Below are 25830 nucleotides of genomic sequence, written 5' to 3'. Positions count from 1 at the left end.
ATGGGAAGGATACCACACTGATGGTTTTGATCCCTGGGGACTCCACCTGAGTTGAAGCAAGAATTTACATATACACTTGAAGAACATGCATAGGTGCACAGGAAAAAGGGGCAGTGCCACCTGGAACACTAGGCTCTGTTTTGCCTCTGTTTCATATCCTGCCCCTAGTCTGTGTGGCAGGAGTCAAATGTGAATGCACTGGGGCAAGGACACTTTCAGAGTGGGTAACTATCAGGCCAAAGAAAGCCACTGGTCTATAACATCCCTGGTTTTGGGCCCTCCAATTCCACTCCTGAATACCATGCCTGCTGACACAGCTTAAAGGTGTAATTCTTGAACCTCTTGACATACCCAGGAAAACGGCCTACCCTGCCAACCTAACAGCCACTGACACTCCGGGAAAACACTCAATCTTGGCACCGACTTTGCTCACAATGGACCTGCCAATAGGGTAACAAGGAAACTGGGAGTTTACATGAGAAAATGGTACTTCTCTGAAAGTGAGGTCCACAATGAAAAGTGGCTCCTTGGGCCCCACAAGAAAGAGTCCCTGCACTGACTCTCGGGGACTCAAGAGTGCACTTACTTCCTGGCCTACAGCCAAGACAGAGGCCCTTAACTTGGAAAACACGCAAAGCTACACCAAAACCCACAGTTACAGAGCTAGACACTTTACATCAACTGGGACACTCACCATGAGGCTTTGAAATTTCTTTAGCCAGTAATATCACAGCCATATTCAGAGACATACTGAGACCCAGGTCCTGCAGGAACAATGTGACACCCACAGCCATGCCATGAGAAAACCCAACAAACAGTTGTGACCACAATCCTCACTGATTCTCTGGACTGAGGCCAGGCACGCTAGAGATAATGAGCTCACTGCACCAGCTGGTGGCATGTCAAGATGACCCATCCCTCAGACAGCCTCTCCTGCCCTTAAACCTGCAATCTCTCCTTAGCAGCCAACTCCCTGTTCCTACAAGTTCCTGCCCAATGACCTCTGGGAAGAACTCTAACCTTCAGGGAAGGCTAGGAGGGCTGGGTATAAAAAAAATTTAGGATGGCCTGCGGAACAACTTCACAAGGTCAACACAGAGAAAATGTAGCCAGATGGGGAGAAAATACACACCTCATGCCTCATAATCAGCACCCAGGCCAAGACATGATACAATACTACAATGACAAACACTCACCACCATGAAGACACAAAGTGAAGCAAGTTAATCAAAGAGAGGCCAAATAGGGGATAGTCCCTGAATCTGTTTCCCCAGGCTTTCTAGACACTGAGTACAAATGCACTGAAGGCAACCAAAAGAGTTCAGGGAGCACTCTAGACTCGCTGATACCTCCACTCACCAATCCAGCCATGGGTTCACCAACCATTCCACACACATTAACCACCCTCTCATCTTTCAATTGCCCCAAAATACACCTGCCTCAGAGCCAATGTGCCAGACTCTCCCATTAACACAGAATATTTATTACCTCAAAACATTTTCCAGGCCCACCCTCCCAACACTCATGTTCACTCACATACAAGGGGGACACAATCCAAAAAGGAGGCATAGGCTTGGACAACGTGCTGGGGACAGTGACTGATGTCCTCCAATCATCAGGAGAAACTTACTCTGTGTCCTTTCTCTCCAGAACACGACAGAAGACCACCCTAGGCAAGGACTCCTGTTCTGACTCTGAGTGTAAAGATAATGGTTTCCTCCAAGAGACAAGGCAACAACTGAGTGGAGGCATGAACACAGTGGCAGCCCAGAGGCTCTCAAACAACTCCTGCATCCTCTGCTATCTCACTCTCACCCACAGCAGGAGACCACAATCCTGACTGGGCTCATAAACCAAGACCAGACATGTTGTCTGTAGCCATCCAAGGAGGACGGGAGTCCCAGCCTCCTTTCCCAGTGGCTCCTCTTCCCATGAGAAGGCTGTCACCCTCAACTTACACAGTGAAGCTGCTAAAGCACAAGGAAGCAAATGCAAGATGGCATTCTATTTTCCCTGTGGGAATCACAGGCTGGAACTTAATTCTAATGAGAAGACCACAAGGACTGCTCACTCATTTTGTTCAAATTCCCAAGGAATGCATTTGTGGGAGTCAACACAATCCTATCATGTGCTCAGACACTGCATGTGGAAAGATGTGGCTTCTACCTTAGGACTGTAGGCGAACTGAATCACATCAGCATTTGGGACCGCCCAGAACCAAGACAAGGGTAGGAACTGTAGTCAAGCCTCAGGCCATGGGACCTTGAATGCCAGAGAGTAAGCACAGAAGGTAAAGGTGTAACCCCGGCACCCAGAGGCCTGTAGACAAACCACTAGGTTTTGGGAAAGAACTGCCACTTACAACTGTGGGTGTTCCACCTGTAAACCCATGGGCTGCATGTCCACTCAGATATGGGGGATCACTAATTTCACCTAGCCTCACGTCCCCAAGCCAAGTGTCACAGAATATGCAAAGGGTCACCTGTTGCAATGGTATTCCAAGTTGGTGACTCAAATTAACTTGAGGCAAGAAAATATCTGCAGGCATGAGGAATAGCAACAGGCACATAGCAGACAGAGGCAATGCTCACAGGAGAGTTGAGATTCATACTGCACCTATGACACAATTGCTGCAATTCTGTTTGGTGTGTCAGAAGCCAAAAACGCATGCATTGCCACAGGGAAAATTCAGTGTCAAGGGGCCAGCAGGATGAAGTGCTGATGTTCTGTCAACTCACTGGTCTCAGACTGTGCTAATCTACTTCTCTTATTATCACTGACAACACAATGTAAAGATCAGTTCAGTTCAGTTCAGTCGCTCAGTCGTGTCCGACTCTTTGCGACCCCGTGAACTGCAGCATGCCAGGCCTCCCTGTCCATCACCAACTCCCGGAGTTCACCCAGACTCACATCCATCGAGTCGGTGATGCCATCCAGCCATCTCATCCTCTGTCGTCCCCTTCTCCTCCTGCCCTCAATCCCTCCCAGCATCAGAGTCTTTTCCAATGAGTCAACTCTTCGCATGAGGTGGCCAAAGTACTGGAGTTTCAGCTTTAGCATAATTCCTTCCAAAGAAATCCCAGGGCTGATCTCCTTCAGAATGAACTGGTTGGATCTCCTTGCAGTCCAAGGGACTCTCAAGAGTCTTCTCCAACACCACACTTCAAAAGCATCAATTCTTCGGTGCTCAGCTTTCTTCACAGTCCAACTCTCACATCCATACATGACCCCAGGAAAAAGCATAGCCTTGACTAGACGGACCCTTGTTGGCAAAGTAATGTCTCTGCTTTTCAATATGCTATCTAGGTTGGTCATAACTTTTCTTTCAAGGAGTAAGCATTTTTTAATTTCATGGCTGTAGTCACCATCTGCAGTGATTTTGGAGCCCCCCCCAAAAATAAGGTCTGACACTGTTTCCACTGTTTCCCCATCTATTTCCCATGAAGTGATGGGACCAGATGCCATGATCTTCGTTTTCTGAATGTTGAGCTTTAAGCCAACTTTTTCACCCAATGTAAAGATAACCTCTAAGAAACCCCAATTCACCCGCAGGGGGAGGAGGCCACCTTGTCTGAACTACCACTGTCCCTCCAGGAAAACACACTCTTGGTACCTACTCTGCTCAAAATGGTCTCACCACCATGGGGAAGGAACAAAGGTATCTGAGAGCTTGCATAAGAATAAGGCCCTCCTTTGACAAGGAGATTATCCATGAAACTAGTTCTTGGGCTGTGCAACAAAGGGGCTCCACAGTACAGCTGTGAACAATCTAGGTAGCACACAAGTGTGCTTGTTTCCCAGACTACAGCCGTGCTACAAGTGTTTAGCTTGAAAAACACAAAAAGCTACAGGCCATTGGAACTATTCTGAAACGCAAAGATGTGGCGCTCCACCCTTTTTACAGCATGTAAGTTACTCATTGTGATGTACTACACTTTTTAAGGCATGAAACATCACTACAGTGGCCCCGGAGACAACACAAGACCCAGGTGATCCATGACCATCTTGACAGCACAAGCCATGCCATGACAGAATCCAGAAACAGCTGCAGCTGCTGAACCCATGATGATGTCTCTGGCTTGAGGCTAGGAACACAAGAGACCACAGTGTTGCTGCACCAGCAGGCCACAAAACAAAAAGACCCCTGTGACAGAAAGCCTCTCCTGTCCTTAAGACAGCACCCGCTTATGTGGGCAACTGACTCCTCTGTTTTCACTGGGTCCAGCCCACTGAATTCCAGGAAAAACTCCTAAACTTGGGAAAGGATAGGTGGGCTGGATATAGAGATAACATGTGGATATCCTGAGGCACACCTTATGCCATGCACACAGGGAGAACATGGAGAGATGTTTTCTGTTTGCCTCATACATCCCCTTTGCCTCATAATTGGCCACCAGGACAAGACAGGACATGATACCAACCACTTGTGGATCTGGAATTCCGCCACAGAGGAAACTGATTATGGGAGAGGAAAACTGTTGGATGGTCCATAAATCTGCCACTGTTGTCCTTCGCTCCAAATGCACCTGAAGGAAACCAAAGAAGTCCATGAAACCTGACTGAAAAACTTATCCATCCACCTGCTTACTCACCCATGGGTTCAACCACCATTCTGGGCATATTTCCTGCTGTTCAAGCTTTCCTCACTTCCTGCCATCCACCCGCATCAGGAAAACATGCTGGACCTTCCCATCAACATAGGATTTTGATCTCCTTGGAAAGGCACTAAGGCTCCTTTCAGATTCAGCCTCCCAACACCAGTGCACACTCACACACAAAACGAAAGAAACAATACAAGAAGGGTCCATCAGCTTGCCCAAACTCCTGGACACTATGCTCATTTACTTCTTCAAATATCAGGAGAAAACTACGTAGCATCCTATTCCCCAGGAGAACATGAAAGACAAGTCTGGCTGAGGCCACAACTCCTGTTCTGAATCTGAACAAAAACAATTTGTTTTCTCCAGGGGACTAGGCAATAGGCAGACAGAGGCCTGATGAACTCAATGTCAGCCCAGAGGCCCACAAATGGCTTTTACTTTCTCTGCCATGGCACTTTCACCCACAGCAAAAGACAACAGCTCTGGACAGTCTCATGCAACCAGAGACAACACATGGTCTCTAGCCATCCCCTGAGGATGGGAGATGCAGGCCCTTTTCCCCATGGCTCACCTACACACCACAAGGTTGTCACTCTCAGCTTCCATGTTGTTGCCGCTGATGCCCCAGGGAGCAAAGGCAATGTGACCCTGGCCATTCCATCCCTCTGGGAGCCACATGCTGGATCTTAGTTCCAAAGAGACATGATAAGGATTGATAACTCATTTTGTCCAATTTTCAAGACTGCCTTTGTGGGAATCATCATCCATCTAAGTGCATGTGCTCAGATGCTGAATGAGCAAAGTCAGGACCTCCACCCTTGGAAGGCCAGCAATCTCAATCACATCAGCAGTTGGAACTGCACAGATCCCAGCCAAGAGGCAGGAATTACAGCTAAGCCTGTGGGCCATGGGACCTTGCATGCCCCAGGGAAAGTACAAAGGTGAAAAAACAGACACCACATCCAGAGCCTTATGGCCAAACCACCAGGTTTATGTGAAGAAGGCCACTTACAGCCATTGGTGTTCCACCTGTACCACCAAGGGCCGCGTGTCCAGTGGCCCGTGGCGGCTCGTAGGCCTCGACTTTCCAGGCTGGGAGTCATGGAATATGTGATGGGTCTCCGATGCCAATGGTCTTCCATCCTGGGCCACTCAATCTGGCTTGAGGCAAGGAAATACATGCAAGCATGAGGAAGAGAGACAGGCATACGGGGCAAAGAGGCAAGGCCCCCAGGAGCATTGCCCTCATACTTGCATCTACCATTCAATTGCTGCACCTCAATCTGGTATGTCAGAAGCCAAACATGAATGCGTTGGCATGTGGACTGCTTCAGATTCAAGGGGCCATCAGGACAAACAGCAACAATCTGCCAACTCCCTGGTCTTGGGCCCTGCAATTCCTCTCCCCATGCCATCCCCAACAATACTGCTTAAGGATGTCCTCCATGAATCCCCAAGATGCCCTCAGGGGAACAGAGACCCCTTGGTCTAATAGCCACTGCTATTCCAGAGAAACACACCCACTCTAGGCACCTAGTCTGTTCACGAAGAGCATGCCAGCATGGGAAAGGAAAAAAGTTTCTGATGGTTTCCAAGAAAATAAGGCCCTTCTCTGACAAGGAGCCTATTGATGAAAAATGACAATTTAAGTCCCATGACAAAGGGGCCTCATTGGATACCTGCACTCAGCCCAGTTGACACACGAGCATATTTGCTTCCTGGCTCAAAGCAATACCACAAGCTCTTCCTTGGACAACATGAAAAGTTATAGGCCACTGAACTATTTCAGAACACAAAGATGCCAGGGCTCCACTAACAGCAACTAGGTCACTTGCCATGCTGCCTTGCTCTTTGTAAGCCAATAATATCACTGCTGTGAACCCGGACACAAGACTTAGTTTGTCCACGACCATCCTGACACCACCAGCCATAATATGACAGAACTCAGTAAACAGGCGTGACAACTGGTTGCACATGACATCACTGGCCAGAGATCAAGCAATGAGGAGAGCAATGCATTGCTGTACCAGCAGGCAACAAAACAAAATGAGCCCCACGCCAGATAACCTCTCCTCCTGTTAATACTGCAGCTGCTCATGGGGACAGCTGACTCCCGTGTTTTCACAGGGTTCTGCCCATGGATTGCCAGGAAGAGCTCCTTAATTCAGAAAAAAATAGGAGGGATGGGTATAGAAACAACGCTGGGAGGTCAGGAGGCATATCTTTATGCCATGCACATGGTGAGAACATGGCGAGGTGGACAGAAAATATCCCCTGTGCTTCATATTGGTCCCCAGAAAAAACAAGACACAATGTAACGATGGCAAGAACTGAAGGCTCTAGACATCTTCTGCAAAGGAAAGCGACCATGGGAGAGGCCAAGTGTTCAATGGTCCATGAAGGTATGAATTGCCACTGCGATCCTTCCCCACACTCACTCCAACTGTATATGAAGGCAACCCAGACTTCAGGGAACTGGACTGACTCGCCGATCCATCCATGCATCCATCCACCCATGGGTTCCACCACCATTCGAGGGGCATTTCAAGATCTCTGAAATTTGCTCTCCCCCAGCATCCACCCACCTCAGGGCAATGTGCTAGTCCTCCTTTGACACAGAATTTTATTCACAGAAACACCCTAATGCAATTTCCAGGCTTAGCCTCCCAACACCAGTACCCATGCACACCAACCAAAGAAACAATCAGACGAGGGGCCCTCAGCTTGGCCTACCTCCTGGACACTCTGCCCACTGATCTCTTGATATCAGGAGAAAATTATGTAGCAATCCATCCCCAGAAGAACATGACACAGAAGCCTGGCCAAGGCCACAACTCCTGTTCTGACCCTGAGAGAAAACTCTGTGCTATCCACCAGGGACCAGGCAGTGGGCACATGGAGGCCTGACAAACCCAGTGGCAGCCCAGATGCTCTCAAATGGCTTCTGCTTCCTCTGCTATCCTCACTCTCATCCACACCAGGAGACAAAAGACCTGGATAGCTTGTGCAGAGACAATTTGTGGTCCCCAGTCATAACCCAAACATGGGAGATGCAGCCCCCTTCCCCCATGGCTCGCCTCCACATCACAAGGCCATCACCCTCGGCTTGCACACTGTGGCTGCTCACACCCCAGGGAGCAAATCAATGTGACCCTGGCCCTTTGATCCCTCTGGGAGCCACGTGCTGGACCTCAGTTCCGATGAGGAGACGGTAGGGGTGGCTCACTCATTTTGTTCAGATTTCCAAGGAATGCATTTGTGGGAGTCATCATCGATCCAAGCACGTGTGCTCTAGGTGCTGCATGAGCAAAGTCACCACCTCCATCCCAGGAAGGCCAGGGAGCTCAATCATGTCAGCATTCAAGACTGCACAGATTGCAGCCATGGGGCAGGAACTACAGCCAAGCCTTGGGCCCTGGGACTTTGCATGCCCCAGGGAAACCCCAGAAGGTGAGGGCACGGATCCCATGCCCAAATCCTTGGGGCCAAACTGCTAGGTTTCCTCGAAGAAGGGCTGCTTACCGCCATGGGTGATCCACCTGTACATCGAAGGGCCAATTGCCCAGAAGTCCCTGGGGGCTCACATGCCTTGTCTTGCCAGGACAGTTGTTATGGAATATGCGACAGGTTCTCTGTTGTGAACAGTCTTCCATCCTGGGCCACTCAAGGCCACTGGCTTGGGGTGAGAAAACACACACAAGCATGAGGAAGAGCAATAGCCATACTGGGGAAAGAGGCAAGGCCTCCAGGAAGTGCTGCCCTCATTCTTGCATCTACCATTCAATTGGTACACCTTGGTCTGGTGTGTCAGCCATCAAACAGGATGCGTTGGTGTACGGATACCTTCAGAGTCAAGGGGCCTGCAGGACAAAGGCTGCCAATCTGCCAACTCCCTGGTCTTGGGCCCTGCAATTCTGCTCTTCGTGCCGTCCCAGCCGACACAGCTTAAGGATGTCCTCTGTGAACCCCTGACACACCCTCAGGGAACTGGGGCCCCTTGGCCTAACAGCCATTGCCCTTCCAGGGAAACACACCTGCTCCTGGCACATACTCTGCTCACAATGGACTGCCCAGCACAGGGAAGGATAAAAGGTACCTGAGGGCTTCCACAACAATAAGACCCTTCCCTGACAGGGAACACATTCACGAAAAATGTCTCTTTCAGCCCTGCAACAAAGGGGCCCTGAGGGACATCTATGCTTAGTCCAGTTGACACACAAGCATGCTTTGCTTCCTGGCCAAAAACCTTGCTAGAAGGCCTTCCTTAGGCAACACGAAAAGATGCAGGCCATCGGAGATTTCCTGAAGTGCAAAGATGCTGGGGCTCCACCCTTTACAGCAACTGGGTCACTTGCCATGCTACCTTGCTCTCTGTTAAGGCAGTAACATAATTGCTATGAACCCACTCACAGCACAAGACTCAGGTCGTCCACGACCATTCTGACACCAGCAGCCAAGTCATGACACAAACCAGCAAAGAGGCGAGATGATTGAACCCACATGACACCTCTGGCCAGAGGCCATGCATGCAGGAGACTGAATCAGCAGACTGTACAACAAAATGAGCCTCACACCAGATAGATTCCCCTGCCCTTAAAACTGCAGATGCTCACAAGAGCATCTGACTCCCATTTCCATGGGGTCCTACCCTGAGTTCGAGGAAGAGCTACTAAACTTGTGCAAGGATAGGTGGGTTGGATATAGAAATGACACTGAGATGTCCTGAGGCACAGCATCACCCCATGCACACAGGGAGAATGTGGCAGGATGGAGAGAAAATATCCCTTCTACCTCATACTTGGCCTCCCTGATAGCTCAGTTGGTAAAGAATCTGCCTGTAATTTAGGGAGATCGTCGTTTGATTCCTGAGTTGGGAAGATCCGCTGGAGAAGGGATAAGCTACCCACTACAGTATTCTTGAGCTTCCCAGGTGGCTCAGATGGTAAAGAATCTGCTGGCAATATGGGAGACCTGGGTTCGATCCCGGGGTTGGGAAGATCCCCTGGAGAAGGGAAAGGCTATCCACTCGTGTTTTGGCCTGGAGAATTCCATGGAATGGATAGTTCATACTTGGTCCCCAGGTCAGGACAAGATACAATGCTATGTTGGGAACCACTAGTGGCTCTGGAAGCCTGTCACAAAGGAAACCAATGATAGGAGAGGTCAACTGATGGGAGGTCAACAATGGGAGATGGTCCTTGAACCTATGAATCTGCCACTGTGATCCTTCCCCACACTCACTTCAACTGTATATGAAGGCAACCCAGACTTCAGGAAATCTGACTGAAGAGCTGATCCATCCACCCAACCATCCATTCACGGGTTCCACCACCATTCAAGGTGCATTTCAAGATCTCCGAAATTTGCTCTCCCCTGGCATCAACCCACCTCAGGGCAATGTGCTAGTCCTCCTTTGACACAAGATTTTTATCCACAGAAACATCCTAATGCAATTTCCAGGCTCAGCCTCCCAACACCAGTGCCCACGCACACCAACCAAAGAAACAATCAGACGAGGGGCCCTCAGCTTGGCCCACCTCCTGGACACTCTGCCCATTGATCTCTCAATATCAGGGGAAAATTATGTAGCAATCCATCCCCAGAAGAACATGACACAGAAGCCTGGCCAAGGCCACAACTCCTGTTCTGACCCTGAGTGAAAATTCTGTGCTATCTGCCAGGGACCAGGCAGTGGGCATACGGAAGCTTGACAAACCCAGTGGCAGCCCAGATGCTCTCAAATGGCTTCTGCTTCCTCTGCTATCCTCACTCTCATCCACATCAGGAGACAAAAGACCTGGATAGCTTGTGCAAAGAGAGACAATTTGTGGTCCCCAGTCATAACCCAAAAATGGGAGATGCAGGCCCTTTCCCCCATGGCTCACCTCCACATCACAAGGCCGTCACCCTCGGCTTGCACACTGTGGCTGCTCACACCCCAGGGAGCAAATCAATGTGACCCTGGCCCTTCGATCCCTCTGGGAGCCACGTGCTGGACCTCAGTTCCGATGAGGAGACGGTAGTGATGGCTCACTCATTTTGTTCAGATTTCCAAGGAATGCATTTGTGGGAGTCATCATCGATCCAAGCATGTGTGCTCTAGGTGCTGCATGAGCAAAGTCACCACCTCCATCCCAGGAAGGTCAGTGAGCTTGATCAGGTCAGCATTCAGGACTGTGCAGATTGCAGCCTTGGGGCAGCCAAGCTTCAGGCCCTGGGACCTTGCATGCCCCAGGGAAACCCCAGAAGGTGAGGGTGTGAATCCCATGCCCAGATCCCTGGAGCCAAACCACTAGGTCTCCTTGAAGAAAGGCCGCTTACCGCCATGGTTGTTCCGTCTGTACACGCAAGGGCCACTTGACCAGTTGTCTCTGGGGATTCATGATATTCATCTCGAGAGGCTGGCTATCATGGAATATGCGATGGGTAACCTGTTGCCAACAGTCTTCCATTTTGGGCCACTCAACCTGGCCTGGGGCAAGAAAACACATGTGTGAGGAAGAGCACCAGGTGTACTGGGGAAAGAGGCCAGGCCTCCGGGAGCACTGCCAATCATTCTGGCATCTACCATTCAATTGCTGCAAGAAGGTGTGCTGTGTAGGCAGCCAAACAGGGATGTGTTGGTGCACGGATACATTCAGAGTCAAGGGACCATCAGGACAAAGAATGCCAATCTGCCAACTGCCTGGTCTCAGGCCTGCAATTCCACTCCACGTACCGTCCTGGCCAACACAATTTAATGATGTCCCCCAAGAACCCCGAGACCCCCTCAGGTGAATGGGGCCCCCTTCACCTAATAGCCATTGACCTTCCAGGGAAACACACCCACTCTTGGCACCTACTCTGCTCACAATGGACTCACCAGCATGGGAAAGGATAAAAGGTACCTGAGGGCCTCCATGTCATTAAGCCCCTTCTCTGATATGCAGCATATCCATGAAAAATGGCTTTCAGCCCCATGACAAAAGGGCCCCAGTGGACTCAGCCTGGTTGACACATGAGCGTGCTTGCCTCCTGGTCAAAGCCATGCTAAAGCCCTTCCTTGAAAAACACGAAGAGCTACAGGCCATTGGAGCCATTCCAAAGCACAAAGATGCTGAGGCTCCACCCTTCAGAGCAACTGAGTCACTTGTCATGCCACCTTGTTCTTTTTGAGCCAGTAACATCACTGCCATGAGCCCAGACACAATATGAAACTCAGGTTGTTCACGACCATCCTGAAACACCAGTCATGACACCACGGAACTCAGCAAAGAGGCACAATGATTGAACTCACATAACACCTCTGGCTACAGGTTCACAGAAGAGCACAGCCTTGCTGCTAAGCACCACACCAGAGAGCTTCTCCTGCCCTTAAAACTGTAGCCACTCATCTGACTCCCCTATTTCCACAGGGTCCCTGCCAGCTAATTTCTGGGAAGAGTTCCTAAACTTGGGCAAGGATAGGTGGGCTGGGAATAGAAATGACACTGGGATGTCTTGAGGCACAAATTCACTCCATGCACATGGGGAGAACATGGCAAGATGGACAGAAAACATCCCCTCTGCTTCATATGACGCCCAGGCCAGGACAAGATAAGACACCACCTGGGGAACCACTTACGGCTCTGGAGGTCTGCAGCAAAGGAAACCAATCACGGGAGAGGCCAACTGTTCAACAGTCCATGAACCTATGAACCTGCCACCACAGTCCTTCCCCACTCTCACTCCAACCAAACCTGAAGGCAACCCAGAATTCAGGGAACCTGACTGACTTGCCGATCCATTCACCTGCCCATCCATCCATGGGTTCCACCACCACTTGAGGTACATTTCACGATCCCCAAGCTTTGCTCTCCCCCGACAACTGCCCACCTGAGAGCAATGTGCAGGTCCCTCCTGTTGACTCAGGACTTTCATCCTCGGAAATGCCCTAATGCATCTGCAAGGCTCACTCTCCCAACACTAGTGCCCACTCACATACCAACCAAAGAAACAATCAGACGAGGGGCCATCAGCTTGGCCCACCTCCTGGACACTCTGCCCAATGATCTCCTCTGACCATCAGGAGAAAACTATGCGGCATCCCGTCCCCCAGAAGAACATGACATAGAAACTTGTCCGAAGCCATGACTCCTTTCAGGACACGAGTGAAAACACTTTCAGGCAAAGGCAGTGTGGCTGACAAACTCAGTGGCAGTCCAGATACTCTCAAATGGCTTCCACTTCTCTGCTACCAATAGAATCATACATACCAGGAGACAAAAGCCTTGGTTAGCCTCATGTAACCAGAGATGACTCATGGTCCCTAGCCATACCCCGAGGTTGGGAGGTCAGGGCATTTTCCTCATGGCTCATCTCCATACCACAAGGCCATCACCCTCAGCTTGCACACTTGGCTGCTCACGCCCCAGGGAGCAAATGAAATGTGACCCTGGCCCTTCGATCCACTGGAAATCACGTGCTGGACCTCAGTTCCGATGAGGAGACGGTAGTGATGGCTCACTCATTTTGTTCAGATTTCCAAGGAATGCATTTGTGGGAGTCATCATCGATCCAAGCACGTGTGCTCTAGGTGCTGCATGAGCAAAGTCACCACCTCCATCCCAGGCAAGTCAGTGAGCTTGATCAGGTCAGCAATCAGGACTGTGCAGATTGCAGCCTTGGGGCAGCCAAGCTTCAGGCCCTGGGACCTTGCATGCCCCAGGGAAACCCCAGAAGGTGAGAGTGTGAATCCCATGCCCAGATCCCTGGAGCCAAACCACTAGGTCTCCTTGAAGAAAGGCCGCTTACCGCCATGGCTGTTCCGTCTGTACACGCAAGGGCCACTTGACCAGTTGTCTCTGGGGATTCATGATATTCATCTCGAGAGGCTGGCTATCATGGAATATGCGATGGGTAACCTGTTGCCAACAGTCTTCCATTTTGGGCCACTCAACCTGGCCTGGGGCAAGAAAACACATGTGTGAGGAAGAGCACCAGGTGTACTGGGGAAAGAGGCCAGGCCTCCGGGAGCACTGCCAATCATTCTGGCATCTACCATTCAATTGCTGCAAGAAGGTGTGCTGTGTAGGCAGCCAAACAGGGATGTGTTGGTGCACGGATACATTCAGAGTCAAGGGACCATCAGGACAAAGAATGCCAATCTGCCAACTGCCTGGTCTCAGGCCTGCAATTCCACTCCACGTACCGTCCTGGCCAACACAATTTAATGATGTCCCCCAAGAACCCCGAGACCCCCTCAGGTGAATGGGGCCCCCTTCACCTAATAGCCATTGACCTTCCAGGGAAACACACCCACTCTTGGCACCTACTCTGCTCACAATGGACTCACCAGCATGGGAAAGGATAAAAGGTACCTGAGGGCCTCCATGTCATTAAGCCCCTTCTCTGATATGCAGCATATCCATGAAAAATGGCTTTCAGCCCCATGACAAAAGGGCCCCAGTGGACTCAGCCTGGTTGACACATGAGCGTGCTTGCCTCCTGGTCAAAGCCATGCTAAAGCCCTTCCTTGAAAAACACGAAGAGCTACAGGCCATTGGAGCCATTCCAAAGCACAAAGATGCTGAGGCTCCACCCTTCAGAGCAACTGAGTCACTTGTCATGCCACCTTGTTCTTTTTGAGCCAGTAACATCACTGCCATGAGCCCAGACACAATATGAAACTCAGGTTGTTCACGACCATCCTGAAACACCAGTCATGACACCACGGAACTCAGCAAAGAGGCACAATGATTGAACTCACATAACACCTCTGGCTACAGGTTCACAGAAGAGCACAGCCTTGCTGCTAAGCACCACACCAGAGAGCTTCTCCTGCCCTTAAAACTGTAGCCACTCATCTGACTCCCCTATTTCCACAGGGTCCCTGCCAGCTAATTTCTGGGAAGAGTTCCTAAACTTGGGCAAGGATAGGTGGGCTGGGAATAGAAATGACACTGGGATGTCTTGAGGCACAAATTCACTCCATGCACATGGGGAGAACATGGCAAGATGGACAGAAAACATCCCCTCTGCTTCATATGACGCCCAGGCCAGGACAAGATAAGACACCACCTGGGGAACCACTTATGGCTCTGGAGGTCTGCAGCAAAGGAAACCAATCACGGGAGAGGCCAACTGTTCAACAGTCCATGAACCTATGAACCTGCCACCACAGTCCTTCCCCACTCTCACTCCAACCAAACCTGAAGGCAACCCAGAATTCAGGGAACCTGACTGACTTGCCGATCCATTCACCTGCCCATCCATCCATGGGTTCCACCACCACTTGAGGTACATTTCACGATCCCCAAGCTTTGCTCTCCCCCGACAACTGCCCACCTGAGAGCAATGTGCAGGTCCCTCCTGTTGACTCAGGACTTTCATCCTCGGAAATGCCCTAATGCATCTGCAAGGCTCACTCTCCCAACACTAGTGCCCACTCACATACCAACCAAAGAAACAATCAGACGAGGGGCCATCAGCTTGGCCCACCTCCTGGACACTCTGCCCAATGATCTCCTCTGACCATCAGGAGAAAACTATGCGGCATCCCGTCCCCCAGAAGAACATGACATAGAAACTTGTCCGAAGCCATGACTCCTTTCAGGACACGAGTGAAAACACTTTCAGGCAAAGGCAGTGTGGCTGACAAACTCAGTGGCAGTCCAGATACTCTCAAATGGCTTCCACTTCTCTGCTACCAATAGAATCATACATACCAGGAGACAAAAGCCTTGGTTAGCCTCATGTAACCAGAGATGACTCATGGTCCCTAGCCATACCCCGAGGTTGGGAGGTCAGGGCATTTTCCTCATGGCTCATCTCCATACCACAAGGCCATCACCCTCAGCTTGCACACTTGGCTGCTCACGCCCCAGGGAGCAAATGAAATGTGACCCTGGCCCTTCGATCCACTGGAAATCACGTGCTGGACCTCAGTTCCGATGAGGAGACGGTAGTGATGGCTCACTCATTTTGTTCAGATTTCCAAGGAATGCATTTGTGGGAGTCATCATCGATCCAAGCACGTGTGCTCTAGGTGCTGCATGAGCAAAGTCACCACCTCCATCCCAGGCAAGTCAGTGAGCTTGATCAGGTCAGCAATCAGGACTGTGCAGATTGCAGCCTTGGGGCAGCCAAGCTTCAGGCCCTGGGACCTTGCATGCCCCAGGGAAACCCCAGAAGGTGAGAGTGTGAATCCCATGCCCAGATCCCTGGAGCCAAACCACTAGGTCTCCTTGAAGAAAGGCCGCTTACCGCCATGGTTGTTCCGTCTGTACACGCAAGGGCCACTTGACCAGTTGTCTCTGGGGATTCATGATATTCATCTCGAGAGGCTGGCTATCATGGAATATGCGATGGGTAACCTGTTGCCAACAGTCTTCCATTTTGGGCCACTCAACCTGGCCTGGGGCAAGAAAACACATGTGTGAGGAAGAGCACCAGGTGTACTGGGGAAAGAGGCCAGGCCTCCGGGAGCACTGCCAATCATTCTGGCATCTACCATTCAATTGCTGCAAGAAGGTGTGCTGTGTAGGCAGCCAAACAGGGATGTGTTGGTGCACGGATACATTCAGAGTCAAGGGACCATCAGGACAAAGAATGCCAATCTGCCAACTGCCTGGTCTCAGGCCTGCAATTCCACTCCACGTACCGTCCTGGCCAACACAATTTAATGATGTCCCCCAAGAACCCCGAGACCCCCTCAGGTGAATGGGGCCCCCTTCACCTAATAGCCATTGACCTTCCAGGGAAACACACCCACTCTTGGCACCTACTCTGCTCACAATGGACTCACCAGCATGGGAAAGGATAAAAGGTACCTGAGGGCCTCCATGTCATTAAGCCCCTTCTCTGATATGCAGCATATCCATGAAAAATGGCTTTCAGCCCCATGACAAAAGGGCCCCAGTGGACTCAGCCTGGTTGACACATGAGCGTGCTTGCCTCCTGGTCAAAGCCATGCTAAAGCCCTTCCTTGAAAAACACGAAGAGCTACAGGCCATTGGAGCCATTCCAAAGCACAAAGATGCTGAGGCTCCACCCTTCAGAGCAACTGAGTCACTTGTCATGCCACCTTGTTCTTTTTGAGCCAGTAACATCACTGCCATGAGCCCAGACACAATATGAAACTCAGGTTGTTCACGACCATCCTGAAACACCAGTCATGACACCACGGAACTCAGCAAAGAGGCACAATGATTGAACTCACATAACACCTCTGGCTACAGGTTCACAGAAGAGCACAGCCTTGCTGCTAAGCACCACACCAGAGAGCTTCTCCTGCCCTTAAAACTGTAGCCACTCATCTGACTCCCCTATTTCCACAGGGTCCCTGCCAGCTAATTTCTGGGAAGAGTTCCTAAACTTGGGCAAGGATAGGTGGGCTGGGAATAGAAATGACACTGGGATGTCTTGAGGCACAAATTCACTCCATGCACATGGGGAGAACATGGCAAGATGGACAGAAAACATCCCCTCTGCTTCATATGACGCCCAGGCCAGGACAAGATAAGACACCACCTGGGGAACCACTTACGGCTCTGGAGGTCTGCAGCAAAGGAAACCAATCACGGGAGAGGCCAACTGTTCAACAGTCCATGAACCTATGAACCTGCCACCACAGTCCTTCCCCACTCTCACTCCAACCAAACCTGAAGGCAACCCAGAATTCAGGGAACCTGACTGACTTGCCGATCCATTCACCTGCCCATCCATCCATGGGTTCCACCACCACTTGAGGTACATTTCACGATCCCCAAGCTTTGCTCTCCCCCGACAACTGCCCACCTGAGAGCAATGTGCAGGTCCCTCCTGTTGACTCAGGACTTTCATCCTCGGAAATGCCCTAATGCATCTGCAAGGCTCACTCTCCCAACACTAGTGCCCACTCACATACCAACCAAAGAAACAATCAGACGAGGGGCCATCAGCTTGGCCCACCTCCTGGACACTCTGCCCAATGATCTCCTCTGACCATCAGGAGAAAACTATGCGGCATCCCGTCCCCCAGAAGAACATGACATAGAAACTTGTCCGAAGCCATGACTCCTTTCAGGACACGAGTGAAAACACTTTCAGGCAAAGGCAGTGTGGCTGACAAACTCAGTGGCAGTCCAGATACTCTCAAATGGCTTCCACTTCTCTGCTACCAATAGAATCATACATACCAGGAGACAAAAGCCTTGGTTAGCCTCATGTAACCAGAGATGACTCATGGTCCCTAGCCATACCCCGAGGTTGGGAGGTCAGGGCATTTTCCTCATGGCTCATCTCCATACCACAAGGCCATCACCCTCAGCTTGCACACTTGGCTGCTCACGCCCCAGGGAGCAAATGAAATGTGACCCTGGCCCTTCGATCCACTGGAAATCACGTGCTGGACCTCAGTTCCGATGAGGAGACGGTAGTGATGGCTCACTCATTTTGTTCAGATTTCCAAGGAATGCATTTGTGGGAGTCATCATCGATCCAAGCACGTGTGCTCTAGGTGCTGCATGAGCAAAGTCACCACCTCTATCCCAGGCAAGTCAGTGAGCTTGATCAGGTCAGCAATCAGGACTGTGCAGATTGCAGCCTTGGGGCAGCCAAGCTTCAGGCCCTGGGACCTTGCATGCCCCAGGGAAACCCCAGAAGGTGAGAGTGTGAATCCCATGCCCAGATCCCTGGAGCCAAACCACTAGGTCTCCTTGAAGAAAGGCCGCTTACCGCCATGGCTGTTCCGTCTGTACACGCAAGGGCCACTTGACCAGTTGTCTCTGGGGATTCATGATATTCATCTCGAGAGGCTGGCTATCATGGAATATGCGATGGGTAACCTGTTGCCAACAGTCTTCCATTTTGGGCCACTCAACCTGGCCTGGGGCAAGAAAACACATGTGTGAGGAAGAGCACCAGGTGTACTGGGGAAAGAGGCCAGGCCTCCGGGAGCACTGCCAATCATTCTGGCATCTACCATTCAATTGCTGCAAGAAGGTGTGCTGTGTAGGCAGCCAAACAGGGATGTGTTGGTGCACGGATACATTCAGAGTCAAGGGACCATCAGGACAAAGAATGCCAATCTGCCAACTGCCTGGTCTCAGGCCTGCAATTCCACTCCACGTACCGTCCTGGCCAACACAATTTAATGATGTCCCCCAAGAACCCCGAGACCCCCTCAGGTGAATGGGGCCCCCTTCACCTAATAGCCATTGACCTTCCAGGGAAACACACCCACTCTTGGCACCTACTCTGCTCACAATGGACTCACCAGCATGGGAAAGGATAAAAGGTACCTGAGGGCCTCCATGTCATTAAGCCCCTTCTCTGATATGCAGCATATCCATGAAAAATGGCTTTCAGCCCCATGACAAAAGGGCCCCAGTGGACTCAGCCTGGTTGACACATGAGCGTGCTTGCCTCCTGGTCAAAGCCATGCTAAAGCCCTTCCTTGAAAAACACGAAGAGCTACAGGCCATTGGAGCCATTCCAAAGCACAAAGATGCTGAGGCTCCACCCTTCAGAGCAACTGAGTCACTTGTCATGCCACCTTGTTCTTTTTGAGCCAGTAACATCACTGCCATGAGCCCAGACACAATATGAAACTCAGGTTGTTCACGACCATCCTGAAACACCAGTCATGACACCACGGAACTCAGCAAAGAGGCACAATGATTGAACTCACATAACACCTCTGGCTACAGGTTCACAGAAGAGCACAGCCTTGCTGCTAAGCACCACACCAGAGAGCTTCTCCTGCCCTTAAAACTGTAGCCACTCATCTGACTCCCCTATTTCCACAGGGTCCCTGCCAGCTAATTTCTGGGAAGAGTTCCTAAACTTGGGCAAGGATAGGTGGGCTGGGAATAGAAATGACACTGGGATGTCTTGAGGCACAAATTCACTCCATGCACATGGGGAGAACATGGCAAGATGGACAGAAAACATCCCCTCTGCTTCATATGACGCCCAGGCCAGGACAAGATAAGACACCACCTGGGGAACCACTTACGGCTCTGGAGGTCTGCAGCAAAGGAAACCAATCACGGGAGAGGCCAACTGTTCAACAGTCCATGAACCTATGAACCTGCCACCACAGTCCTTCCCCACTCTCACTCCAACCAAACCTGAAGGCAACCCAGAATTCAGGGAACCTGACTGACTTGCCGATCCATTCACCTGCCCATCCATCCATGGGTTCCACCACCACTTGAGGTACATTTCACGATCCCCAAGCTTTGCTCTCCCCCGACAACTGCCCACCTGAGAGCAATGTGCAGGTCCCTCCTGTTGACTCAGGACTTTCATCCTCGGAAATGCCCTAATGCATCTGCAAGGCTCACTCTCCCAACACTAGTGCCCACTCACATACCAACCAAAGAAACAATCAGACGAGGGGCCATCAGCTTGGCCCACCTCCTGGACACTCTGCCCAATGATCTCCTCTGACCATCAGGAGAAAACTATGCGGCATCCCGTCCCCCAGAAGAACATGACATAGAAACTTGTCCGAAGCCATGACTCCTTTCAGGACACGAGTGAAAACACTTTCAGGCAAAGGCAGTGTGGCTGACAAACTCAGTGGCAGTCCAGATACTCTCAAATGGCTTCCACTTCTCTGCTACCAATAGAATCATACATACCAGGAGACAAAAGCCTTGGTTAGCCTCATGTAACCAGAGATGACTCATGGTCCCTAGCCATACCCCGAGGTTGGGAGGTCAGGGCATTTTCCTCATGGCTCATCTCCATACCACAAGGCCATCACCCTCAGCTTGCACACTTGGCTGCTCACGCCCCAGGGAGCAAATGAAATGTGACCCTGGCCCTTCGATCCACTGGAAATCACGTGCTGGACCTCAGTTCCGATGAGGAGACGGTAGTGATGGCTCACTCATTTTGTTCAGATTTCCAAGGAATGCATTTGTGGGAGTCATCATCGATCCAAGCACGTGTGCTCTAGGTGCTGCATGAGCAAAGTCACCACCTCCATCCCAGGCAAGTCAGTGAGCTTGATCAGGTCAGCAATCAGGACTGTGCAGATTGCAGCCTTGGGGCAGCCAAGCTTCAGGCCCTGGGACCTTGCATGCCCCAGGGAAACCCCAGAAGGTGAGAGTGTGAATCCCATGCCCAGATCCCTGGAGCCAAACCACTAGGTCTCCTTGAAGAAAGGCCGCTTACCGCCATGGCTGTTCCGTCTGTACACGCAAGGGCCACTTGACCAGTTGTCTCTGGGGATTCATGATATTCATCTCGAGAGGCTGGCTATCATGGAATATGCGATGGGTAACCTGTTGCCAACAGTCTTCCATTTTGGGCCACTCAACCTGGCCTGGGGCAAGAAAACACATGTGTGAGGAAGAGCACCAGGTGTACTGGGGAAAGAGGCCAGGCCTCCGGGAGCACTGCCAATCATTCTGGCATCTACCATTCAATTGCTGCAAGAAGGTGTGCTGTGTAGGCAGCCAAACAGGGATGTGTTGGTGCACGGATACATTCAGAGTCAAGGGACCATCAGGACAAAGAATGCCAATCTGCCAACTGCCTGGTCTCAGGCCTGCAATTCCACTCCACGTACCGTCCTGGCCAACACAATTTAATGATGTCCCCCAAGAACCCCGAGACCCCCTCAGGTGAATGGGGCCCCCTTCACCTAATAGCCATTGACCTTCCAGGGAAACACACCCACTCTTGGCACCTACTCTGCTCACAATGGACTCACCAGCATGGGAAAGGATAAAAGGTACCTGAGGGCCTCCATGTCATTAAGCCCCTTCTCTGATATGCAGCATATCCATGAAAAATGGCTTTCAGCCCCATGACAAAAGGGCCCCAGTGGACTCAGCCTGGTTGACACATGAGCGTGCTTGCCTCCTGGTCAAAGCCATGCTAAAGCCCTTCCTTGAAAAACACGAAGAGCTACAGGCCATTGGAGCCATTCCAAAGCACAAAGATGCTGAGGCTCCACCCTTCAGAGCAACTGAGTCACTTGTCATGCCACCTTGTTCTTTTTGAGCCAGTAACATCACTGCCATGAGCCCAGACACAATATGAAACTCAGGTTGTTCACGACCATCCTGAAACACCAGTCATGACACCACGGAACTCAGCAAAGAGGCACAATGATTGAACTCACATAACACCTCTGGCTACAGGTTCACAGAAGAGCACAGCCTTGCTGCTAAGCACCACACCAGAGAGCTTCTCCTGCCCTTAAAACTGTAGCCACTCATCTGACTCCCCTATTTCCACAGGGTCCCTGCCAGCTAATTTCTGGGAAGAGTTCCTAAACTTGGGCAAGGATAGGTGGGCTGGGAATAGAAATGACACTGGGATGTCTTGAGGCACAAATTCACTCCATGCACATGGGGAGAACATGGCAAGATGGACAGAAAACATCCCCTCTGCTTCATATGACGCCCAGGCCAGGACAAGATAAGACACCACCTGGGGAACCACTTACGGCTCTGGAGGTCTGCAGCAAAGGAAACCAATCACGGGAGAGGCCAACTGTTCAACAGTCCATGAACCTATGAACCTGCCACCACAGTCCTTCCCCACTCTCACTCCAACCAAACCTGAAGGCAACCCAGAATTCAGGGAACCTGACTGACTTGCCGATCCATTCACCTGCCCATCCATCCATGGGTTCCACCACCACTTGAGGTACATTTCACGATCCCCAAGCTTTGCTCTCCCCCGACAACTGCCCACCTGAGAGCAATGTGCAGGTCCCTCCTGTTGACTCAGGACTTTCATCCTCGGAAATGCCCTAATGCATCTGCAAGGCTCACTCTCCCAACACTAGTGCCCACTCACATACCAACCAAAGAAACAATCAGACGAGGGGCCATCAGCTTGGCCCACCTCCTGGACACTCTGCCCAATGATCTCCTCTGACCATCAGGAGAAAACTATGCGGCATCCCGTCCCCCAGAAGAACATGACATAGAAACTTGTCCGAAGCCATGACTCCTTTCAGGACACGAGTGAAAACACTTTCAGGCAAAGGCAGTGTGGCTGACAAACTCAGTGGCAGTCCAGATACTCTCAAATGGCTTCCACTTCTCTGCTACCAATAGAATCATACATACCAGGAGACAAAAGCCTTGGTTAGCCTCATGTAACCAGAGATGACTCATGGTCCCTAGCCATACCCCGAGGTTGGGAGGTCAGGGCATTTTCCTCATGGCTCATCTCCATACCACAAGGCCATCACCCTCAGCTTGCACACTTGGCTGCTCACGCCCCAGGGAGCAAATGAAATGTGACCCTGGCCCTTCGATCCACTGGAAATCACGTGCTGGACCTCAGTTCCGATGAGGAGACGGTAGTGATGGCTCACTCATTTTGTTCAGATTTCCAAGGAATGCATTTGTGGGAGTCATCATCGATCCAAGCACGTGTGCTCTAGGTGCTGCATGAGCAAAGTCACCACCTCCATCCCAGGCAAGTCAGTGAGCTTGATCAGGTCAGCAATCAGGACTGTGCAGATTGCAGCCTTGGGGCAGCCAAGCTTCAGGCCCTGGGACCTTGCATGCCCCAGGGAAACCCCAGAAGGTGAGAGTGTGAATCCCATGCCCAGATCCCTGGAGCCAAACCACTAGGTCTCCTTGAAGAAAGGCCGCTTACCGCCATGGCTGTTCCGTCTGTACACGCAAGGGCCACTTGACCAGTTGTCTCTGGGGATTCATGATATTCATCTCGAGAGGCTGGCTATCATGGAATATGCGATGGGTAACCTGTTGCCAACAGTCTTCCATTTTGGGCCACTCAACCTGGCCTGGGGCAAGAAAACACATGTGTGAGGAAGAGCACCAGGTGTACTGGGGAAAGAGGCCAGGCCTCCGGGAGCACTGCCAATCATTCTGGCATCTACCATTCAATTGCTGCAAGAAGGTGTGCTGTGTAGGCAGCCAAACAGGGATGTGTTGGTGCACGGATACATTCAGAGTCAAGGGACCATCAGGACAAAGAATGCCAATCTGCCAACTGCCTGGTCTCAGGCCTGCAATTCCACTCCACGTACCGTCCTGGCCAACACAATTTAATGATGTCCCCCAAGAACCCCGAGACCCCCTCAGGTGAATGGGGCCCCCTTCACCTAATAGCCATTGACCTTCCAGGGAAACACACCCACTCTTGGCACCTACTCTGCTCACAATGGACTCACCAGCATGGGAAAGGATAAAAGGTACCTGAGGGCCTCCATGTCATTAAGCCCCTTCTCTGATATGCAGCATATCCATGAAAAATGGCTTTCAGCCCCATGACAAAAGGGCCCCAGTGGACTCAGCCTGGTTGACACATGAGCGTGCTTGCCTCCTGGTCAAAGCCATGCTAAAGCCCTTCCTTGAAAAACACGAAGAGCTACAGGCCATTGGAGCCATTCCAAAGCACAAAGATGCTGAGGCTCCACCCTTCAGAGCAACTGAGTCACTTGTCATGCCACCTTGTTCTTTTTGAGCCAGTAACATCACTGCCATGAGCCCAGACACAATATGAAACTCAGGTTGTTCACGACCATCCTGAAACACCAGTCATGACACCACGGAACTCAGCAAAGAGGCACAATGATTGAACTCACATAACACCTCTGGCTACAGGTTCACAGAAGAGCACAGCCTTGCTGCTAAGCACCACACCAGAGAGCTTCTCCTGCCCTTAAAACTGTAGCCACTCATCTGACTCCCCTATTTCCACAGGGTCCCTGCCAGCTAATTTCTGGGAAGAGTTCCTAAACTTGGGCAAGGATAGGTGGGCTGGGAATAGAAATGACACTGGGATGTCTTGAGGCACAAATTCACTCCATGCACATGGGGAGAACATGGCAAGATGGACAGAAAACATCCCCTCTGCTTCATATGACGCCCAGGCCAGGACAAGATAAGACACCACCTGGGGAACCACTTACGGCTCTGGAGGTCTGCAGCAAAGGAAACCAATCACGGGAGAGGCCAACTGTTCAACAGTCCATGAACCTATGAACCTGCCACCACAGTCCTTCCCCACTCTCACTCCAACCAAACCTGAAGGCAACCCAGAATTCAGGGAACCTGACTGACTTGCCGATCCATTCACCTGCCCATCCATCCATGGGTTCCACCACCACTTGAGGTACATTTCACGATCCCCAAGCTTTGCTCTCCCCCGACAACTGCCCACCTGAGAGCAATGTGCAGGTCCCTCCTGTTGACTCAGGACTTTCATCCTCGGAAATGCCCTAATGCATCTGCAAGGCTCACTCTCCCAACACTAGTGCCCACTCACATACCAACCAAAGAAACAATCAGACGAGGGGCCATCAGCTTGGCCCACCTCCTGGACACTCTGCCCAATGATCTCCTCTGACCATCAGGAGAAAACTATGCGGCATCCCGTCCCCCAGAAGAACATGACATAGAAACTTGTCCGAAGCCATGACTCCTTTCAGGACACGAGTGAAAACACTTTCAGGCAAAGGCAGTGTGGCTGACAAACTCAGTGGCAGTCCAGATACTCTCAAATGGCTTCCACTTCTCTGCTACCAATAGAATCATACATACCAGGAGACAAAAGCCTTGGTTAGCCTCATGTAACCAGAGATGACTCATGGTCCCTAGCCATACCCCGAGGTTGGGAGGTCAGGGCATTTTCCTCATGGCTCATCTCCATACCACAAGGCCATCACCCTCAGCTTGCACACTTGGCTGCTCACGCCCCAGGGAGCAAATGAAATGTGACCCTGGCCCTTCGATCCACTGGAAATCACGTGCTGGACCTCAGTTCCGATGAGGAGACGGTAGTGATGGCTCACTCATTTTGTTCAGATTTCCAAGGAATGCATTTGTGGGAGTCATCATCGATCCAAGCACGTGTGCTCTAGGTGCTGCATGAGCAAAGTCACCACCTCCATCCCAGGCAAGTCAGTGAGCTTGATCAGGTCAGCAATCAGGACTGTGCAGATTGCAGCCTTGGGGCAGCCAAGCTTCAGGCCCTGGGACCTTGCATGCCCCAGGGAAACCCCAGAAGGTGAGAGTGTGAATCCCATGCCCAGATCCCTGGAGCCAAACCACTAGGTCTCCTTGAAGAAAGGCCGCTTACCGCCATGGCTGTTCCGTCTGTACACGCAAGGGCCACTTGACCAGTTGTCTCTGGGGATTCATGATATTCATCTCGAGAGGCTGGCTATCATGGAATATGCGATGGGTAACCTGTTGCCAACAGTCTTCCATTTTGGGCCACTCAACCTGGCCTGGGGCAAGAAAACACATGTGTGAGGAAGAGCACCAGGTGTACTGGGGAA

General features: G+C 51.2%; 1 long non-coding RNA gene and 10 other non-coding genes across 19 annotated transcripts in view; all 11 read right to left on the bottom strand.

Annotated features, from left to right (window-relative positions):
• Positions 1-18076, bottom strand: part of LOC133234069 (uncharacterized) — a 56941-nt gene extending 38865 nt beyond the window's left edge. For 4 of the 9 annotated variants that reach the window (XR_009731988.1, XR_009731986.1, XR_009731992.1 and 1 more), the window contains exons 1-5: positions 15825-18076; positions 10923-13524; positions 8124-8277; positions 5614-5758; positions 4422-4526 (exon numbers count right to left, since the gene is read on the bottom strand). This is a non-coding gene — a long non-coding RNA (uncharacterized LOC133234069). Of the gene's footprint in view, positions 1-4410; positions 4527-5613; positions 5763-8123; positions 8278-10922; positions 13525-15824 lie in introns of all 9 variants that reach the window. The other 5 variants (XR_009731987.1, XR_009731989.1, XR_009731990.1 and 2 more) reach the window with 5 other exon arrangements.
• LOC133234771 (small nucleolar RNA SNORD116) lies at positions 2032-2122 on the bottom strand. Its single transcript, XR_009732278.1, has one exon. It is a non-coding gene; the product is annotated as a small nucleolar RNA SNORD116 (small nucleolar RNA).
• LOC133234775 (small nucleolar RNA SNORD116) lies at positions 5283-5371 on the bottom strand. Its single transcript, XR_009732281.1, has one exon. It is a non-coding gene; the product is annotated as a small nucleolar RNA SNORD116 (small nucleolar RNA).
• LOC133234768 (small nucleolar RNA SNORD116) lies at positions 7788-7879 on the bottom strand. Its single transcript, XR_009732275.1, has one exon. It is a non-coding gene; the product is annotated as a small nucleolar RNA SNORD116 (small nucleolar RNA).
• Positions 10596-10687, bottom strand: LOC133234765 (small nucleolar RNA SNORD116). Its single transcript, XR_009732273.1, has one exon. It is a non-coding gene; the product is annotated as a small nucleolar RNA SNORD116 (small nucleolar RNA).
• Positions 13047-13138, bottom strand: LOC133234764 (small nucleolar RNA SNORD116). The gene has a single exon (XR_009732272.1). It is a non-coding gene; the product is annotated as a small nucleolar RNA SNORD116 (small nucleolar RNA).
• LOC133234763 (small nucleolar RNA SNORD116) lies at positions 15498-15589 on the bottom strand. Its single transcript, XR_009732271.1, has one exon. It is a non-coding gene; the product is annotated as a small nucleolar RNA SNORD116 (small nucleolar RNA).
• On the bottom strand, positions 17949-18040 carry LOC133234762 (small nucleolar RNA SNORD116). Its single transcript, XR_009732270.1, has one exon. It is a non-coding gene; the product is annotated as a small nucleolar RNA SNORD116 (small nucleolar RNA).
• A 2323-nt stretch (positions 18077-20399) lies between the features above and the next one.
• On the bottom strand, positions 20400-20491 carry LOC133234761 (small nucleolar RNA SNORD116). Its single transcript, XR_009732269.1, has one exon. It is a non-coding gene; the product is annotated as a small nucleolar RNA SNORD116 (small nucleolar RNA).
• Positions 20492-22850: 2359 nt separating this feature from the next.
• On the bottom strand, positions 22851-22942 carry LOC133234760 (small nucleolar RNA SNORD116). Its single transcript, XR_009732268.1, has one exon. It is a non-coding gene; the product is annotated as a small nucleolar RNA SNORD116 (small nucleolar RNA).
• A 2359-nt stretch (positions 22943-25301) lies between these two features.
• Positions 25302-25393, bottom strand: LOC133234759 (small nucleolar RNA SNORD116). Its single transcript, XR_009732267.1, has one exon. It is a non-coding gene; the product is annotated as a small nucleolar RNA SNORD116 (small nucleolar RNA).
• Between the last annotated feature and the right edge of the window lie 437 nt (positions 25394-25830).

This window comes from Bos javanicus, chromosome 21 (genome assembly GCF_032452875.1).
Source record: "Bos javanicus breed banteng chromosome 21, ARS-OSU_banteng_1.0, whole genome shotgun sequence".
NCBI classification, from domain to species: domain Eukaryota; kingdom Metazoa; phylum Chordata; class Mammalia; order Artiodactyla; family Bovidae; genus Bos; species Bos javanicus.
The sequence above is the reverse complement of the archived record's forward strand: the minus strand, read 5'-3'. Positions and strand labels throughout refer to the sequence as shown.